At 35.4% G+C, this 21576-nt stretch overlaps 1 pseudogene; it reads left to right on the forward strand.

The window, feature by feature from the left end:
- The window catches only part of LOC149529219 (kynurenine 3-monooxygenase-like), a 107032-nt pseudogene that overhangs the window by 31353 nt on the left and 54103 nt on the right, over positions 1 to 21576 (forward strand).

Here is a 21576-nt window from a genome sequence, read left to right on the forward strand (position 1 = left end):
ATGGAGGAGATGATAATGTTTGAAGAGACAAATTAGAAAGCTTGAGAGGAAATTTTGATGAAATTAGAATGATAGAAGGTGAGAACGTAGTTCAGTAATATGCAAGAATCAAAGAGGTTTTCAATGTTATTTGAGGTTCCAATTGAAATATTGAGGATGAGATAGTAATTATCAAGGTATTGAGAACTCTACTTTTTATTTATGCTATTTTATTTATGCTATTAGGGTTTCTGCAATACAAGAACTGATATGTACACCAGGTAATGACCTAACCCTAGAAGGTGTAATTGGTAGGCTTACTGCTTTTGAGATGTCCAATTTTGATAATTACACTCCTACTAATGTTGAATCTACTTTTAAATTGCAACTTATTTTTAGCATGAAAGAAAAAGGAAAACATGTAAAAAGTGATAGAGATACTTATGATGATGAACTTGATGAACTTGAAGCATTGATAGCTAGGGGATTTGGAAGAGGAAAAGGAAAATACAAAGGTAAACTTCCCATAATCTACTTTTTATGCAAAAAAGTTGGTCATATTGTTGCAAGATGTCCTAATAGAGAAGACAAGGATGAGAGAAGAGAGAGAAAATACAAATGAAGAAGAGATGGCCAAGACTACAAGAAGAACAAGGACTACAAAGGTAGAGGTAAAAAATATTGTTATATTGTTGAAGAAGAAATCGATACTGAGTCTAAAAGTAATGATAAAGAAGTTCTCTATGTTGTTATGAAATAAGATTCTAATAAAGATGAGAAAAACTACATTAATCTCTTAGGTAAACAAAAGTGATAGATGGATAATTGATAGTGGTTGTTCAAATCACATGACTGGTGATAGAAGCAAATTTGAGGATATAGAACCATAAAAGGGTAGCTATGTTAAATTTGGAAATGATGTCCCATGTCTTGTAAAAGGTAAAGGATCAATTCAACTGACTGATAAGATCAAATGTGACAACGTTTACTGGGTTGAAGGACTTAACTATAATCTATTGAGTGTTTCATAGTGTTGAGCTGTCATTTTGCACGATGCTTAATGGAAGAAATTCTTTCAAATTTCTCTCTTGAAAAGATAATCAATGACCAACTCCAAGGTTACAGATGATTATTTTTCAAATTGTTGGGTAACTCAATTGAAGATAAATGTGTATTTTCACAAGGAGGCCTTTATCGGTACCCACCATTTTGCACACCTATTGCTAAAGTGTAACCACAAAAGAGATTTTTTTTGGATTTTTTTTTGTTAAGATGAATATAGTTTTATCAATGCAACTATATAAAATCCTATTTTAACCAAGTGTTTGAAAAGTAAATAATAAAGATAGAATAAAAAGAGATTAAAGAAATTGTTGAAAGGGAAATTCCTAACAAACATAAGCCAAAGTAACAACACGTCTGTGAATTAAATTATCAAAAGGATATGGTAGGAAACAAATGAAATTAGGAGCAATGCTTCCTCAACTCCACTAATGTAATTGTCTATTAAAACTTTTTTAATAACTAAAAGATGTTTCATGTTTCATCAAATCACAAGGCCATGAAAAGTGTGCTCACGTGAGACAATATTCTATGCAAGAACAAAGATGATCCTTTCTCCAATTTTTCAGAATAGAAAAATTCATTAACATAAGGAAAACACCAGAACTAAAGGATCACACAATCATAACAACATAATAAAATCATTGGCTCCATTATTATTCATGAACATACATTCACAAAAATAACACACTCTGGTAAGAATAACTACAGTCAGAATGAGAGCACTAATAGCATATATTATTGCATCAAAATAATGGCCTGAAGTACATATTACATCCTTGTATTTAAAAGAAATCATCTCCTCCTTTTGTGTTAGGAGTGAGAGCTCTTTAAATTCAAAGTTATGCTAAAAACAAATACAAAAAATCTAATTATATACAAACTGACTCTCTAAATGGTGCTAAGTAGGTCTCCACCTTATTTATATCCATTAATAGGTGCATGAGCCTTTACATAACTATATAGAATAAAAGAATGCGTAGACAAGAAGATAGAAGCCATGAGATGATCTAGAAGTCTCTGGGAGCTCTAAAAATGAAAGCTCGACCTTCTTTAGGCATTTTTGGGAATTGAACAATCGTCAAAATGTGTTTTCAGTGCATGGAATGCTCTAAAATATGAACTTGCAGTTAACTTTCGGTGCACTACTTCTTCTTCAAAACTATCAGTGCACCCTCGTGATAGGATCCAAAAAACCAAAAAAATCTTATAAAAGTTAAAACTGAATCTTCAACATCTAGGTTTTCTTCCCCTTTATACCAAAATGATGTTTGGATGTTTATTCTTAACTTCTCTATTATCTTTGCAACTTCAATGGCTTCTAATAAATCTAATGCATCATATTTGTTCTTTACTATTTGTCAATAGTTGCTTACTTCTATCCTCATTTCTGCAAAATCCTCAAGCTTGGTGTCTAGTTCCAAAAATGCCTCTCTGGTTCTAAATTCTTATCTTACATCATCTTCTAACAAAGCATCTTTGAATGTGCCTCTTGATTGTTGGACTACTAATTGCACCAACAAAATATTGGTCCTAGACTTGTCTTGAAAAATCTCAATGCTAGCGGCATTATAATACCTCTCCACTTCCAAAAATTGATCTTGAGATTTACTCTTTATCTATTGGATTCCTTCATGGTATCCTTCTATAGCTTTATTTCCCAAAGATATCTTCTTTATCTTGTCATTGAGCATATCTAGCTCCTCTATTGAGTATACTTCCATTAGCATTTGGTACCTTTGGCCCTTTATTGATCTGAGTGCTTGTAGATCATTTTCCTAGGTATGTACTTCATCCATTAGCCCAAAATCTTAGTTTACAATGGAAACCAATTTGTTGACATTTGACTAGATGTTGTACAACAAGTTCAAATTGCCCCATATTATCTACACTCCTCTTTTTTCAAAATCGTCATGCCAGTGTTGACATGCTTCCAAAAATGAGTTCATTTGTGACCCTACCTACTTCCTTCCTAATGCATCTCCAAGAGTGATCTCTAGATTTTATAGATCAATGGGTCCCACTACTTCATTCAGGTAGCCCCTTAATAGCTCCTTTTTTTTCGCAATGTTATTAGCTCTAATTCATCTTGATCCAAGTGCTTAAACATTTTCTTGAGGCTTGTCATGATCAATACTTTAGCTGTGTCCACCATGGGCTTTCCCAATATATCTCCTTCATTTGCTAGTCCTTGGGAGTCAGTTCTTTGGTATCAACATGAGGAGGAGGAATGATGATATGGACTAGAAGGTCCTAATCTTGATTCTTTATAATGAAGGCAAGTGTTCTAGTATCACCCTTAGGTGGGTCAGGTTTCTTTATTGATTTTATCAATTCCTTCATTCCCCCCTCTTATGTTAGCTCCATTTTCTTCTTCTGTCAGAACATAACCTCCTTCTTCAGCCATGATGGTGTGTTGCCCATTGGTAACATTTACTTGACTGAAGAAGTTGGTTCAAAAGTAGGCTCTTTTCCCTTAGTACTTCTCTCTGGATTCTTCTCGTGTCGAGGAAGTTCTTCGAAGGGAGTTTCTATGCTTAGTTGGGCTAAGGATTTAGTCTCTATATCTAAGGGAACTTGTAGAGTTTCTTTTTCCATTTTTCCCTCTTTAGATACTTCATCAGTATGAAGTTGTTGGTATTTTCCTTCCTCAGTGTTCTAACTCTCTAGTTTTGCTTGTATTGTCAGAGGAGGTGGAGCTATTGACCCTTTATCCAATATGTAGCCATATCCTATGGTAGTGGTGGTGGTGGAATGTCCAGTGGTCCCTGAGGTAGAGGAAGCAATTGATTCCAATTCTCTCCTAAAGACTCATTTTTTGGGGTATCCCTTATCTTTTCACCTACCATCTCGATGCCCACTAGCATAAAGTCAAAATCTAAGAGATCAAAAGCATCTACCCCTTCACTCTCCATCTCAGTTATCCACTTATGTTGTTCATCTTCTGAAGTTTCTACTTGGATAGGCTCCCTTGGAGCAGATGAAGGTGTTTGAGTAGAGCTTCTCCTTCTCTCTTCCTTTATTTCCTTGGTTGAGTGGGTTTTTAGACTTAAGGGGACAAATTCTATTTGTTCCCTTTCTTACTCATCCTCTACTTTGGGGATGGCCTGTAGAACCTATGGGGAGAGAGTACTTTTCTTCTTTAGTCTCCTCCTTTGGACACCTACCATAGTTTTTTCTATTCTAACTCTCTTTACCACTGAGGGGGAGGATTCTTCCTCTAAAGTTCTTAGTGGTGTGACCCCTTGCTCCTTTGGAACTTCTTCCTCTTGTTTCTCTGGCTATGGCTCTTATGATTGTTCTTGCTCATCTTGAGGCTGGTCAGTTGGCTCTAGCTCTTGCTAGGATTGTGTTGTTTGGAGCTCATCTACTTGTTTCCTCGCCCTAGGGGCTGCCCTTTTTCTCTTACCTTTTCCCTTGTCAGCCTCAAAATACTCAACATTCTGGTCATGTTGATGCACCATTTCTAGCCTCACTGGTGATTTAGCAAGGTAGGTTGGTATTGTGACCTTAGCACCTTTACCTTTTTGAGGCTTGGTTGTAGCTTGTAGAGATATGGCTTGGGGAATTGGATCCATCCAAAATGGCTTCTAGATCTATTCCCTTGTTAACTCTACTACATCTTTGGCCTAATGATCTATGTCATCATTCTCCTTGTGCCTTATCTTTGCGTTCATAATGGGCCTATCATAGATTTTGTCCCTATTATGCAAAGGATCCATTACCTTTGGGACATCATTATCTATGGCCTTTAGGGGAATCTTCATTTTAAGAACATTTTCTGCCAGATGTAGACTCATCCTACAATAGTCCTTAATGCAAGCATCATAGTCATCTATCACATTCATCTACTGATCCTCATGGATGAACTTTTTTTTCACAAGATGTTGAACCATCCCAATATTATTAAAAATGGGCAAGGAGCCTGATAGTCTTCTAAGGGATATTGATCTCATTCTGAATCAAAGGTAGAAATATCTTATTTTTGCTTTACCTCAAATGCCCCAATGGTGATTGGCCAGACCTAGGTCTTCTTGTGTTGTTTCCTCACTTTGTCATGTGTAGAAGTGAATTGGTGGGCTATCTCTTAAAGTATTAGCTGATCTAAAGGGTACCTTGGGAGCCTTTTAGGGCACAAAAGAGTACCATCTACCTGGAGATATGTGAATGTCTTGAACTGAATGTAGTAGACTCCTACTTTAGTTATTCTTGTTGCTTCCTCTACTGACATTCATTTAGCATAATCTCCCTCTATAAACCTAATGATGGAAAAAATGAATCCATCATTAACTACCCTATATTCCACACTTTGTAGTGGGAGCTTCTTCTTTATGAGTTGTGGATATACCACATAGGGCCAAGCATTTGCATCTTGCATGCTTCCCTTCTTGTATAGCCCTAGATAGTTGGTGGTTATGGTTTCTAGCAAGTACACCATGTATGATGTCATATAGAAGTGAGGGTTTGTCTTGACTAAGACTAACTGCTCATCCAAGTTGTCACTTAGGATGGTAGCCAAATCAATAGATATCTTTGTGGTCCTAATGGTCTTGATGAGGTGAACCATCCATTTTTGTAGGTGACCCACTGCAGGAAGTCTCATTACTCTACTAAGGAGGAAAATTGAATATCGTATGTCATCTTTCATGTATCCTAGAGTCATGTCCACTTTGCCTACTCTCTGGCCTAGAGACATCATGTCAATCAAGAATGAGCTTTGCACCAATTCCTTGGCATCTTTCTTGTTTTCTCTATACCATTTGTTTGCTCCATCATAAAATATTTGGAGGTATTGGTCTACCCTTGGAAGGTGGAACACTTTCTCTATGTTGCATGGTCGAAGGTCGAGGACTATCTCTCATGTGACACTCTTTATGAGCTTCTCCTGTATTACATAGTATTATGTCAGTTCCATGATCTATTGAAAGGATTAAACTAGTGTAGATTGTAATGAACCATTCACCAACCCACTCTAAATCAAAGCTGATATCATTGCTAACCTCTCCTTTGGTGTTTTGCATATTGTCAAAAATGTGTTCTAGTCAATGTGGCCAAGTTCAATATCTTGAATCTCTATATGTCTATTCTGGAATCTAGATTTCTTAGGAACTCCTTGGTACTTGAATGCTATAGGTTTGGGTACCATTTTCTTTACCATGGAAAATGATGACGATGTCATTTTATCTACATAAAAAGGTAAACACTAGTCTACTAATGTTCGAAGAAAAAATAAGACTTAATTAGCACCTAGACTGATGAAAAAGTGAGTGAAAGCTGATCAGAATTGACAAAACTGGCTATTCCCCCCTCCAAAGCCTTTTGTGTGTAGTAGAAAACCTAGCACAGGTGCACTAGTGCACATCATTTTGTCTTTTAAATGGAAAAGTGTGTAGATGCAAACATTGTGCACCTACGCAAGGTGCGTAAGGTGTGCATGTGTGGTTGAAAGGGGGTTATCTTAGTTATTTTATGTTTTATTGTGCACATGAACACCTCTTTAGGGTGCAAAAAATTTACCTTTGGTTTGGAAATCTTTAGGAAGCGGGGCAACGGAGTAGCATAGTTGGAGTGGGTGTGGAGGTGCGACTATAGACAGAGGTGAGAGTCGAATGAGGAGAGATGTGGGAGGTTGGGGTCTACATATGTGCACCCTAAGGAGCTGCATAAGGGTGCACCTCCAAATGGTGCACAGGTGCACACCTAACTTGTAAGTGAACATCTGCCCCCTCCAAAACTAATTTTTGAGCCTACTAAACCTATTCGCATGTGCCCGATCGAAGACCAAGGTTTGACCAAGACATAGGGGAGGGTCTTAAATGACCAAGGCTTTGGACTAGATGCCTCATAGAGAATTTTAAAACTAAGGGGTCCCCATTTTGTGACTCAAAATGGGGCGAGTGTTGTGGGACCACAACACATAGTTAAAAAAATCAAGTTATAGAGTTGAATTCCATCATAGAAAGGCTAAAATATTTGATGGTGATGGTAAACTGATTAGAGATGGTGATGGTAAATTGATTAGAAGTGGTGATCAAACAAAAGGTAACTTTTTCTATCTAGATTTATCTAATGAGACATGTCTGTTTACACAAGATGAAGATTTTTTTTATGGCACAAGAGATTATGTCATGTAAATTTTGACAATTTGGTTAGCATTAGTAAATTTAAAATAGTAAGAAGTTTTCCAAAACTAAAGAAACATGACGATGCTATGTGTAAACAATGTTAATTGGGAAAAATGAGAAAGTCTAGTTTCAAGGGAAAAACATACTCATCAAATGATATTTTGGAATTGGTTCATATTGACTTATGTGGACCTATTGGTGTCCAAAGCTATTATGGACACAAATATTTCATTCTATTTTTTTATGATTACTCTAGAATGATGATTGTGATGTTGCTTAAAGAAAAATAAGATGCTTTTCAGTTATTTAAGTGGTATTTGGCCAGAGTTGACAAGGAGACATGGAAGAGTTTGAAGTGCTTGAGATCTAAGAGAGGTGGTGAATTCATTTCAAATGAGTTCAATATATTCTACAATGACAGAGGAATCAAAAATAGATGTCAGCACCTAGGACCCTCCTCAAAATGGAATAGTTGAAAGAAGAAATAGATCAATCATGGATTGTGCTAGAACATTGATGATGGAGAAAAATGTATCATAGAAATACTGGAGAGAAGTTATAAGTATAGTTGTTTAAACCCTAGACAAAATACAAGTCAAGAAAGGTACAAATGCTACACCTTTTGAATTATGGTATGGATATGCACCTAATGTGAAGTATTTCAAAGTTTTTGGAAGAAAATATTACATACTTAAAGATAATAGAAAAGGAAAACTTGATGCTAAAAGTGATGAAGGTATATTCCTACGATATTCCACTAAGAAAAAATCTTATAAGTGTTTTAACTCGAACACTAACAAAGTTGTAGAAAGTGCAAATGTGAAAGTTGATGAATATACAAAGATGAATGAATTTGAATGCAATAAATAACCTAAATATTACATCTCATTCATATATGTAAATAATAGTGCTCCTAACACTCCACTTGAACAAGAAAACAAAGTTGTAGATCCTCAATAGACTAGGAATGTCAAGTTACAATAGCTAGTTGTTGAGCAACAGACTGTGGGTATCGAACAATAAGAAAATGATGTCGATTCATAGACAGAGGAAGTCAAACATCATAAAGGGAATGTCGAGCATGCATAATATGAACCAAAACCTGAACAAGAGAGAGATAATGAGCTTGAAATCATTTTTCAAGATGAACTTGTTGAAGAAAAAAGATGAAAAGAACATTTATTAGAAAAGTATGTGAGAAGAAAACATGCACTTGAAAAAATAATTGGAGATAAAGAATCAAGTTTTATGACAAGGAAAAGGCTCAGAAGTGATATATGCTTACTTTGTGAGTTTCAGCCCAAATCTGTGAAAGATGCCCTGGAGAATAAAGATTGGATACAAGAAATGAATGAATAAATTGATAATATTGAAAAAAATAAAACATGGACCCTAGTAACCATACCTAAAGATAAAAATGTTATTGGAACAAAGTGGGTATTCAGGAACAAGTTGAATGAAAAAGGTGAGGTCAAAATGAACAAGGCTAGATTTGTATGCAAAGGATATGAACAAGAAGAAGGTGTTGACTATGGGGAGAATTTTTTCCCTATAGAAAGACTTGAAGGAGTTAGAACACTACTTAGATATTCTTCTTGTAAAGGATTCAAGGTATATCAAATGGTTTTCAAATCTGCATTTTTTAATGGGATACTTGAAGAAGAATATACATAGAACTTCCTAAAGGATTTGTGGATCCTAGCAAGAAAAATATGGTGTGTAAGCTACACAAAGCTTTATATGGTTTTAAAAAATCCCCTAGAGCATGGTATGAAAGACTACATAAATATTTGGTGAAGATTGGATTTGTAGGAACAAATGATAACAACAATTTATACTTGAAGACTGGTAAGAACAATGAGGTATTGCTATCTAAATTTTTTGTTGATGATATCATATTTGGAGGCAAGAAAGAATTATGCAAATCATTTTCTAATGAAATGAATAAGGAATTTTAAATTTCAATGTTTGGTGAGATCAAATTCTTTCTTGGTTTGCAAGTATATCAAATAAAGCAAGCTATCTTCATTACTTAGTCCAAATATAACAAGGAGATACTGAATTTTTTTGGGATGGAAGATTCAAAACTAGTGAGTACACCTATGTATAGTGGACATAATTTATCTAAAAATGATGATTTTGCTAATATTAACCAAACACAATATAGATCAATGATTGAAAAATGGCAATATGTTGTTCATAATAGACCTGATATCGCATTAGCAATTGGGATAGTTGCAAGATTTTCAACAATTCCTAAGTAAAACCATATGATAACAGTAAAAAGGATACTGAGATAATAGAAAGGAACATAAGACTATGGATTGTATTACAAGAAGAATGATAGGTTTGAACTAAAGGTATTCACTAACTTTGATTGGGAAGGAAGTGTTGATAATATAAAAAGCACAAGTGGAGGTACATTCTTTTGAGGAAAGATTCTAATTTCATGGACAAGCAAGAAGCAAAACTACATTTCCTAATCAATAGCTAAAGTTGAATATGTCGCAACAACAGTGCATTGTTCAAATATCATATGGATCAAACAATTTTTGAAAGGTATGAAGGAAGAGATGACTGATCCAGTGGTTGTCTATTGTGATAATACAAGTGCTATTAACATATCAAAGAATCTTGTAATGCACACAAAGCCAAAGCACATAGCTATCAAGTATCATTACTTGAGAGAGTTAGTTCAAGACAAAGAGGTGAAATTTGAATATGTGAACACTAAAGAGAAAATTGCTAACATATTCGCTAAAGCTTTACCTAAACATGCTCATGAATATCTTAGAGGTAAATTAGGGGTGATTCCCCTAGACAAAGAAACTTAAGTAAAGATGGTGTTTTGCATCAAATGTATTGATCAAACTATCTTACAAATTGATACAGACAATTCTATTTTAGCAGTTGTCTAAGGTAGTAGTAAGGAAGAAGGACAGAATGATGGATTAGTCATACAAGATGATAGATGAAGAATTTAGAACTAAAATAAAGATATCTACATGATCAAGATGTATGAGTTAAAGGTGTCTTTGTCATTATTGTCAAAGAGGGAGATATTATCTAGTCACTATGAAGGAGGAGATGTAATTCAATTACCTATGTTGTGATCACCATGAGGGAGAGATTATCAGAGAGGTTATCTAGCAAAGAGAAAGGTTATTCACAAAAGATCACAATAAAAGAGGGAGATAATGAAAGTTGGCAGAGATATCTAAGTAAGAGGGAGAGATTACTTAGAGGGAGTTCATAAGACTTACTTGAGATGTTGCATATCAGAGTTATAGATGAGAATCTAAATTAAACTAAGGATATTGCTCAAAGTATGATACATTGAGGGTGTTTCTCAAGTCAGTACAAATTTTGGATTATATAGTAACTAGAATTATTCTAGAAGTTTCTAGAGGTGTTGCCACAAATGCCAAACAGGGATATTGTTGCAACTACAATTGAAACAATTGTTATGTTTTCATTAATGTCAAATCCATTGGTGAGATAGTTTTATATCTAATCTAAGTGTCACATCTATTTGATTTATGAAGAGTATTTGAGAAGTTGCTCATAACAAAAGAATCTAGAGGATAGGTTGATTTATGAATAAGAAACTACAAATGGACATTTGATTAGTTGGACTTTGACAAGATAAATTGATTGTTTATATCATGTTACAAGTGGAGAAGACAGTAATGTTCAAGTCTTGAAAGTGTGAACAAAGATAGATCAAATGCATAGGCTTGACTAAGCAATAAAGAAAAAGAATAAAGAATTTTGAAGTACATGTTGAGTGATGCTAGTGTCAACCAAGCCATAGTAAGTTTCGACCAAATTTAGTGTTGACTGATTATCAATATTAACCAAGTGATAGTGTATGTGACGAGAAAGAAATTTAATAGTGATTGAGTAACCCAGTGATGACTGAGTGTCAAAACACAATGTTAGCTAAGGAACAACATTTTAGTTGTTTATGAGAAATTGTAATTTCTAGCTGACTAAGTTGATTTCTTGGGATATGGAAAGTGTGTTGAAGATAAGGATCGATGAGTTGGATCATTTACTATCAAGAGGGGGTTTAGGTAAACAGCCTAAGGATTGGATTCAAAGAGAATTTTCTAGAAAAGAGAAGAGAAAAACAAAATGTTGATCAGATACATTATATTTGATGGATCTAATCATAATTCCTAAGATCTATGATGGTGTTTAAACAACAAAAGATCATAATTACCTATTTAAGGAGGTACAAGGGAAAAATTTATGTAGGAGCATCTTAGGTTTGTTTGGTGGCTACTTTGGATTTCATGGGAGGAGGCTCAATAGTTGCTTTGGAGGGTGCTTCGACTGGTACTCAGTTGAAGAAGAGGTGCTTGATAGTGGTTACTCGGTCATCTTTTGTCAATTCTTTGTTAAGAACTTGGTGGATAAATGGACTCGGTGATCCTAGAGGTGCTCAGTTATCAAAGGAGCTCAGTATAGCTTGGAGAACTCAATCATTGAAGGTTCTCAACAATGCTTGTGGGAACTTGGCACACACTAGGATCTTAGGCAATCTTGTCTATAGTGTTGCCCAAGTTTCTTGGTCAATAAAGGGACTCAATCTGTGAAGGAGGAACCTGACATATATTGGGGAGCTTGGCTTGTTCAATTTTTGTGTTGACTAAGTAGCTCTGTCAATGAAGGGGCTCAGTTATGCTTCAGGATTTTTTGATGCTCGACGGTGGTTTCTAACACTCGATCATGTCTTGGTTTTCTATGTTGCCCAAGTTGTCTATAAGCCAACCTTGGAATTTAATTTGGGTTGTAGGTATTTAATATGTGTTGTAGCTGACTTGTGGCTTGCATGGGCATTTAATGTAAGGGTTTATTTTAATTTGTATTGGACTAGGCCAACTTGTGGCTTAGTTGGGTATAAGTAAAGGGTCTTGTGGAGTCATTAGGCATTGATTCAAGGGGGGAATGGATCCTAAGTTCAGTGTCGAGTAGCTATAGAGTGAAGTTTTCCTAAGTGTGTGGACAGAGTGTTGAATGTGAGGTAGTTTATACTTGGATCTTGGGTAAAGTTTTAAGGGCTAGTAGTTGAGGCTTGGGAAACAAGGAGATTTCTTGGTGAGCTTGCGAGCACAATTTTATATCTTCCTTGAAGGTTTCTACCAGAGTGTGGACCTAGACTAGCTAGTGTTTGGATTGGATCTTGAGGGATCTTGTAGAACTATTATTGTAATTGCTATTGTATTTGGTCATAATTGGGAAGGCCTTATAGAATGGTGCATTACATGTAATAAGTTAGTTTATGAATAAAGAGTTGTGTTTGCTATCAAATCTTCTTCTTTTTTTTGTTTCTATTGTGCGGTTATTTGTTTGGAGCTAGGACATCTACTATGGGTATTCTCCTAACCTACATTACGTCAAATGGTATCAAAGCATAGTTGTTCCTGAGCATGTAGACAAATCACCAAAGTTTAGGCAGTTTGCACCAGGACCTTAGGTTGAGCGGAGTTGATCTAAGAAGATCTTGATCTGGTGGTAGACTTGTTGCAGAGGGTTTACAAAGATCTTGGAAGATGGCTCCACAAGGATTGGACCCAAGGATGATTATGAATCTCCATGATGTGGTGGAGAAGAGGATTTATGAGATGTCTTCTTAGTTAGTTAAGGAAGGGATGGTTGAATTTCATAGATATTTATGGAGTTGGAGTCTACCGATCTAGAAGGGAGTTGTCTAGCCAGTTAGAAGACTTGTTTGTGAGAGAAGATGGCATAACAAGGTTGCAGAGGAGGTAACAAAGGTATGTGAGGTTGGTTTTGATTAGTTTGTGGAGTTTGATGTGAAACTGACAAAGCAATTGGTGGTTGTTGTTGAAATACATGAGCTGATCGGGGAGGTTCCTAATCTTATTGATGTTGAGGTTGAGATTGGTTTTTATGATCAGTTGGTTGGATCTGGCATGGAGATTGCAGAGCACTTGGTCATGGATGATCTGGTTGTTGTTGGTTATGAGTTATGTGTTGCACAACATCTTATTATGAGCAATGAGACCATTGGTGTTATGATTTTTTCATGTGTTGATGGGGATCTACACATTGCTACTAATGTGGAGATTGTTGCTATTGGTGGGGATTCACTAATTGCTGATGTGGGTGTGGATTTTTTGATGAAGCATTATGTTCAGCTTGTTCTTGGGAGTGAGCATGTTGATGGATGTAGATGTGGATGATTTGCATGTTGATTTTCTTGTTCCTGTTGGAGTGAAAGCCTTTGATGAAGATGAAGATGGTTTTTGATATTTCTTTGGACATCAAAGTGTGGGACACACTTTTCTATTTACCTAGGGATTCTGATGTAGGAGCATCTTGGGTTTTCTCAGTGGCTACTTTGGAGTTCATGGGAGGAGGCTTGGTAATTACTTTGGAGGGTGATAGACTGGTACTTGGTTGAAGAAGAGGTTCTCTGTAGTGGTTACTCATTCATCTCTTGGTAGTTATTCATTGAGAACTTGGTGGAAGTTTGGACTCGGTGATCCTTGAGGTGCTTGGTTGTCAAAGGAGCTCGACATAGCTTGGGACACTTAATTGTCAAAGGTGCTCAACGATGCTTGTGGGAACTCAACACACATTGGGAGCTTGAGGAAGCTTGGCTACAATGTTTCCTAAGTTGCCTAGTCAATGAAGGGACTTGGTCTATGAAGGGGGAACATGACATATAATGGGGAGCTCGACTAATTCAAGTGTTGTGTTGTAGCCAACTTGTGGCTTGCATGGGCATTTAATGTAAGGATTTATTTTAATTTTTATTGGGATAAGCTAACTTGTGGCTTAGTTAGGTATAAGTAGGGAGTCTTATGGAGTCTTTAGGCATTCATTCAAGGGGGGAGTAGATCTCGAGTTTAGCATGGAGTAGCTGAAGAGTGAAGTTTTCCTACATGTGTAGATAGAGCACTGAATGTGAGGTAGTTTACACTTGGATCTTGGGTAAAGTTTGAAGGGCTAGTAGCTAAGGCTTGGGAAACAAGGAGATTGCTTGGTGGGATTGAAAGCAGAATCTTAGATCTTCCTTGAAGGTTTCTACTACAGTGTGGATCTGGACTAGCTAGTGTTTGGATTGGATCTTGAGGGATCTTGCAGAACTGTTATTGTAATTGCTATTGTATTTGGTTGTAGCAAGGAAGGAAGGCCTTACAGGCTGACGCATTGCATGTAATCAATTATTTTATGAATAAAGAGTTGTGTTTGGTATCAGATCTTGCTTTGTTATTTTGTTTATTTTGTGTGATTATTTCCTAGGGACTAGGACATCTCCTTTGGGGATTCTCTTGTCTTGCACTTCATTAGATCTAAAATGGTGTTTAAATGAAAAAATATCATAATTACATATTAAGGAGGTACAAGGGAAAAAAATTTGTATGTGTAGAGAGGATATGTGTGTGTGAAAGAGTTCTAGAGAGTTGGAGCAGATGTTGATGTTATTGACTGGTGAATTGATGTAGAAGCATCTTGGGTTGCATTGCTATCCTGCATGTTCTTAGTTTTTCTAAGTTGCAATGTCTTTCATTGCCAATTTTTTAGTAGTTGCTAAGTGTTGGAGACACACTAGGGATCCTTGTCCTATGTGCACAAAAAGATTGGAGTTATCATGTTAAGATTTGAGTCATTTTTACCTTGATGTTGGAACTGTATTTTTCTTTTTTTTGGGTGCTTATTGAAAGCTTTGTAACTAATTTTGTGCAATGAGTTAGAGGATGTGAAGTTAAAGGATTGAAGAGGGCCTAAATTACTATCTTTGGTTAATATCACAAGTCCTAATTCATCATAAGTTGGGAGATATGGCAATTCTCCTAGAGTATTGATTTTTGGTAGTTTGAACGATGGGTTTCTGTACTTGACTTTTAGGATGAATGCAAAGATATCCTTAATGAATCAAGCTTTGAAAAATTAAGGGGTTGTAGAGGACCTAAAGTACTACCTTTAGTTTGAAGCACAAGTTCTAATTCAATTAGAGCTAGGAGACATTATGATTTTTCTTGGGTATCAATTTTTGGACATTTAATTTTTGTTGGAGGCCGACTTGTGGCTCTTCAAGTATTTAATGTTAGGTTTATTTAGTTTTTAGCATTATGAGCCAGCTTGTGCCTTAGATTAGTATAAGTATGGGTTGTGGTGAAGTCTTTAGGATTAATATTTATCCATCTTGGAGGAACATAGATGATAGAAAGAGGATAGGAAATTAAAAGCATATGTGTCTGGAAATCTAAACTTGAAGCTAGATCTTGGATTTTAATGTATTTTAAATCTGGTCATAACCCAGAAGGCCTTACAACTGGGCATGTATGATGATATTTTTATGAATCAATAAATAATATTGTTCTCTCTCTCTATGGTGTTATTCTCTTTTTTGTTTTCTTCTGTTGTGTTAACTCTTGGATGGTGGTTTGGGTAGCTGAGTGTGCCAATTGGCCTTACTTACTCACAACTCCTTGTATCAGGTGGTATCAGAGCTAGATTGTTCTTGAGTGTGCAAGTAGATCACCAAAGGATGAGGTAGTTTGTAGTAGGACTTTGGATCATGTAGAATTTTGATTCAGATTTGGTTGTAGGGTTGCAGATCTGTGAATTTGACCTATAACTTGCAGAGGGTTACAATCTTGCAGGAACCTAATTTGTATAGATGGTTCGTGGTAGAGGAAATATTGATAATAAAATATTATATACATTGAGACAAATTTCAGCCATATTAGATGTTGTGGAGATAGCCCAGAGGAGGGAAGCACATCTTGATGATATAAGTGATGATGAAGTAATAGCACTAAACCCTAATCCAAAACCTAAAGAAGACCAAGATGAAGCAAGGTTGTTGAGAGTGTTGTCTAGAGAAAATTCAAACCCTACTATAGAAGTAGTTCCTTATGATGGAAAATTAGATACCAACGTTGTGTTAGATTGCATCTTAGATATGGAGAAGTTCTTTGAGTATGAAAACACTCTTGATAATAAGAAGGTGAAGATTGTAGTTACTAGATTGAAAGGTCATGCTTCACTGTGGTGGGAGCATTTGCAAGCTGATAAACAAAGGAGAGGAAAGGAGAAGATCAGAACTTGGCCAAAGATGGTGAACAAAATAAAGAATAAATTCCTTCCTGTTGATTACCAAGTTAGCTTGTTGAGGAAGATGCAAAATTTGAGACAAAGGACATGACTATGAAAGAGTATACCAAAGAATTCTATAGATTGGACATCATATCTAGACATGTGGATGATGATGTTGAGAAAATTGCAAGGTATATAAATGGATTGAGATCTAGAATTCAAGATGAAATAAGTTTTGTGAAGTTGGAAAGTTTGGAAGAAGCATACCAATATACCTTGAAAGCTAAGGAGATCTTGGCAAAGATGCATGAACAAAGACAAAGAGGTAGAGGTGGTAGATTCCAGAGAGGCAGAGGAAGATCTTATGGTGAAGGTGGTAGATCTGACAGTTATGTGCATGATAAAGGAAAATCTGAATGGAAGAATGATGACAAAGATAAGACTAAGAGGAAAGGTGGTAGCTCTTACCGAGGAGGTATTGGTTCTTACCAAGGAAGAGGTAATTCATATTCTAGAGGTAGTTTCCATGGTAATTGTTTTCAGATGTGGCAAAGAAGGGCATAGATCTTTTGAATGTAGATCTTCTAAAAGTGGGAAAAATAATAGAAATGTTATGATTCAAGTAGACATTGAGAGTTCACTAAGTGGACCTAAGGCTAGAGACAATCTGATGGTGAGAAGAACCTTATGTAATAAGGGAAGTGATGAGGAACCTATTTTAAGAAGAAGTCTTTTCAAGACTAGATGTAGAATGGCTGGAAAATGCTGCAAGGTGATCATTGATAGTGGAAGTTCTACAAATTTTGTATCTAAAGAGTTGATTACAAAGTTGCAGTTGCAAAGGCTAAAGCATCCTAAACCCTATCATGTTTCATGGATCAAAGATGAGAATAAGATATTGGTAAGTGAGCAATGTGTTGTGAAGTTCAAGATTGGACATTATTTTGATGAAGTTCTATGTGATATTATGCCTATGGATTGTTGTCATATTTTATCGGGTAGACCTAGGAAATATGATAGATATGCTATACATGATGGAAGATTGAATCAATATACTCTTTTGGTAAATGGGAAGAAGAAAATATAGCTACCTTTGATTGAAAGTCTAGATGAGGTCAGTTGTACTGCAATGAAAGTTTGCATGGTTAATGAAAAGCAATTTGAAAAGGAAGTAAAGAAGAATAAAAAAAATCTTACTATAGTTCCTAGAGGAACAAGTGTTGGTAGTAATGATCAAGTAGTAGAAGCTGGTAATGATAGAGTGGCAGTAGATAGTGGTAGCCAAGTACCAAAAGAAATTGCATAATTGATGAATGAGTATAAAGGTATTCTTTATGAGGATATTCCTAATTGTTTACCACCAGTAGGAAGTATAAGTCATTGTATGGATCTGATTCTTGGAGCTAGTTTGCCAAGCAAAGCACCATATAGATTAACACCTGCAGAGAATGAGAAACTTAACAGACAAGTGCATGAGTTGTTGCAGAAAGGTTTGATCAAAGAAAGTTTGAGTCCATGTGTTGTACTTACTATATTAGCACCTAAAAAGAATAGAGAATGGAGATTGTGTAATGATTATAGAGCTATTAACAAGATCACAATGAAATATAGGTTTCCTATGCCAAGGATGGATGACATAATGGATTGTTTGAGTGGAGCAAAGTATTTTACCAAGTTTGATTTGAAGAGTGGCTATAATCAAATCAGAATCAGAGAAGGTGATGAGTGAAAAATTGTTTTTAAGAGAAAATATGGTTTGTATGAATGGTTGGTTATGCCTTTTGGTTTGAATAATGCACCTAGTACCTTCACGAGGTTGATGAATGAAGTTTTGAAAATATTCTTGGGTAAGTTTGTGATTGTTTATTTGGATGACATTTGGATATTCAGTAAGACCAAGGAAGAACATCTTGAGCATATTAGACAAGTATTGTAGAGTTTGAAAGAGGAAAAGTTGTTGATTAATTTGAAAAAGTGTTCTTTTATGTTAGAGGAGATTGTGTGTTTGGGATTTGTGATTTTAGCTGATGGTTTGAAGATGGATCCTGAGAAGGTTAAAGCAATTTTGGAGTGGCCTACACCTGAGAATTTGAGTGAGGTAAGATCATTTCGTGGTTTGGTTAGTTTCTATAGAAAGTTCATAAGAAATTTTAATTATGTTTGTAATGCTATGACTGAGACAATGAAAGGAGATAAAAAGTAATTCAAGTGTACAAATGGAGTTGATAAGAGTTTTGTGACTTTGAAACAAAAGGTTGTTGGGTTACCTATATTGGCTTTGCCTAATTTCAACAAAGTATTTCAAGTTGAATGTGATGCAAGTGGTAGTGCAATAGGAGTCGTATTAAGTCAAGAAGGTAAACATATTGCTTTCTTTAGTGAAAAGTTGAATGATGCTAAAAGGAAGTATTCTGTGTATGATCAAGAATTTTATGCTATTGTCCAAGCATTGAAAAAGTGGAGACATTAGTTTATTCCTAAAGAGTTTGTGTTGTATACTGATCATAAAGCTTTACAATACTTGGGAAGTCAACATAAATTAAATCAGAGACATGTGAAGTGGGTTGAGTACTTGTAGAGTTTCAAATTTGTCATTAAGCATAAAAGTGAAGTTACTAATAGAGTTGTTGATGCATTGAGTAGAAGATATTCTCTATTGACGAAAATGAAGGTTGAAGTTCTTGGTTTTGATGAAATGAAAGAGTTGTATGATGTTGATCCTGATTTTTCTAAGGATGGAGAGAGTGCAAAGCACCAAATTTAACCAATCAAATAAGTATGATGAGTATTTCATTCAAGTAGGTATATTGTTCAAAGATATTCAGTTGTGTATTCCTAGAGGTTCTATGAGGTGGAATTTGATTAAGGAAAAGCATAGTGTTGGATTCACTAGACATTTTGGAATTGATAAGACATTGTGTTTGTTGAAAGAGAAGTATTATTGGCCACAAATGTATAAGGATGTTCAGAAATTTGTAAAGAGTTGTGGAGTTTTTCAAGTTGCAAAAGGAGTAAGTCAAAATATTGGTTTGTATACACCTATTACTATTCCTAAGAAACCTTGGAGTGACATCAGGATGGATTCTATTCTTGGATTACCTAAGACAGTGAAGGGGTATGATTCCATATTTGTTGTACTAAATAGATTTTCTAAGATTTCTCATTTCATACCATGTAAGAAGACATTAGATGTTGAGCATGTTGTTGAACTTTTCTTTAAAGAGATTGTGAGATTGTATGGACTACCAAGAAGTATTATTTCTTACAGAGACAGTAAGTTTTTTGGTTATTTTTGGAAGACTTTGTGGAAGAAGATGGGTACTAAGTTGAAGTTTAGTTCTACATTCCATCCATAGGCAAAGGTTGTGAATAGAAGCTTGGGTAATTTGCTGAGATGTTTAGTTGGGAATAAGCCAAGTAACTGGGAGATGGTATTAGCACAAGCTAAATTTGCATATAATAATTTTGTGAAGAGGAGAACAGGGAAGACACCTTTTGAGATTGTTACTAGAATGCAGCCTAGAGGTATATTAGATTTGAGAGATATTGCTGGTGAAGAAAAGAAAAGTGTTGCAGGAGAAGAATTTTCTTTTTTTATGGAATCTTTACATAAGGAAGTGAAGTTGAAGATTGAAAAAAGTAATTAGAAGTATAAGGAAAATGTTGATCAGTCTAGAAGACATCATGATTTTCAAGTTGGTGATGAGGTGATGGTTCATCTGAAGAAAGGAAGATTTCCTATTGGAACATACAGTAAGCTGAAGATGAAGAAGTTTAGACCTTGTAAGATTTTGAAGAAGTTTGACAGTGGAAACAATTATGAAATTGAGTTACCTAATGACATGGATATATCTTCTATATTCAATGTTACTAATTTATAAAAGTATCATGAGTGAGATGATGAAGTTATTGTATTAGAGGATTATCCTAAGAAGAAGATTGAAGAAGTTGAATAGATATTGGATCAGAGAGTTGGTAAGAGCACAAGGGGAAAAGATTATTATAAATATTTGGTGAAGTGGAAGAACAAACCTATGGAAGATGCTTCATGGATTTCTCAATCTGAGTTGGATTCATCTTAGGTTGTGACATCTTAATGATTTAGGAGAATCATTTCTTCCAACCCTAGTTGTCTGATGCAGAAGCATCCTGGGTTGCACTGCTATCCTACATGTTCTCAAATTTTCCTAGTTTTTCCAAGTTGCAATGTCTTGCATTTCCAAGCTTTCAGTAGTTTCCAAGTGTTGGAGGCACACTAGGGAACCTTGTCCTATGTATGCAAAAGGATTGGAGTTATCATGTTAAGGTTTGAGCCATTTTTACCTTGTCGTTGGAACTGTGTTTTTCTTGTTTTTGGGTGCCTGTTGTGGGTTGTGTAACTAAATTTTTGCAATGAGTTAGAGGATAAAAAAATTATGGATTGAAGAGGGCCTAGATTACTATCTCTAGTTAATATTTCAAGTCCTAATTCATTATAAGTTGGGAGATATGGAAATTCTCCTAGAGTATCAATTTCTAGCAGTTTGCGCGATGGGTTTTTGTGCGTGACTTTTGGGATGAATGTGAAGATATCCTTAATGAATCAGAATTTTTAAACTCAAGTGGTTGTATAGGACCTAAATCATTACCTTTAATTTGAAGCACAAGTTCTAATTCAATCAGAGCTAGGAGATATCGTGATTTTTCTTGGGTATCAATTTTTGGACATCTAATTTATGTTGGAGGCCGACTTGTGGCTCTTCAAGTATTTAATGTTATATTTATTTAGTTTTTAGCACTCTAGGCTGACTTGTGTCTTAGATTGATACAAGTAGGGGTTGTGGTGAAGTCTTTAGGATTATTATTCATCCATCTTGGAGGAACATAGATAATACAAAGAGGATAGGAAATTGAAAGCATATGTGTCTGGAAATTCGAACTTGAAGCTAGACCTTGGATTTGAATGTATTTTGTATCTAGTCATAACCTAGAAGGATTTATAGCTAGGCATGTATGATGATATTTTCATGAATCAATAAAGAATATTGTTCTCTCTTTGTGTGGTTTTTTTTTCTTTTGTGTTTGCTTCTGTTGTGTTAACTTTTGCATGGTGGTTTGGGTAGCTGAGTGTGGCAATTGGCCTTAGTTACTCACAACTCCTTGCATCATGAATCTAAGAAGAAGGCTTAAATGAGTTGAGAAAAATTGAATAGTGAGTTATTGAAGGGTTGTCAAGTGAATCAAGGATAGAAATGACAATGAAGTTCTGTCAACGAATCAACTCATGAACTGAACTAAGATTTGTACATGCAAAGTGAGTTGTACTTAACATATCAAAACTATGTTGCTACTT

This window comes from Cupressus sempervirens, chromosome 11, assembly GCF_028749045.1.
Source record: "Cupressus sempervirens isolate cs-2001-9-10 chromosome 11, ASM2874904v1, whole genome shotgun sequence".
NCBI classification, from domain to species: domain Eukaryota; kingdom Viridiplantae; phylum Streptophyta; class Pinopsida; order Cupressales; family Cupressaceae; genus Cupressus; species Cupressus sempervirens.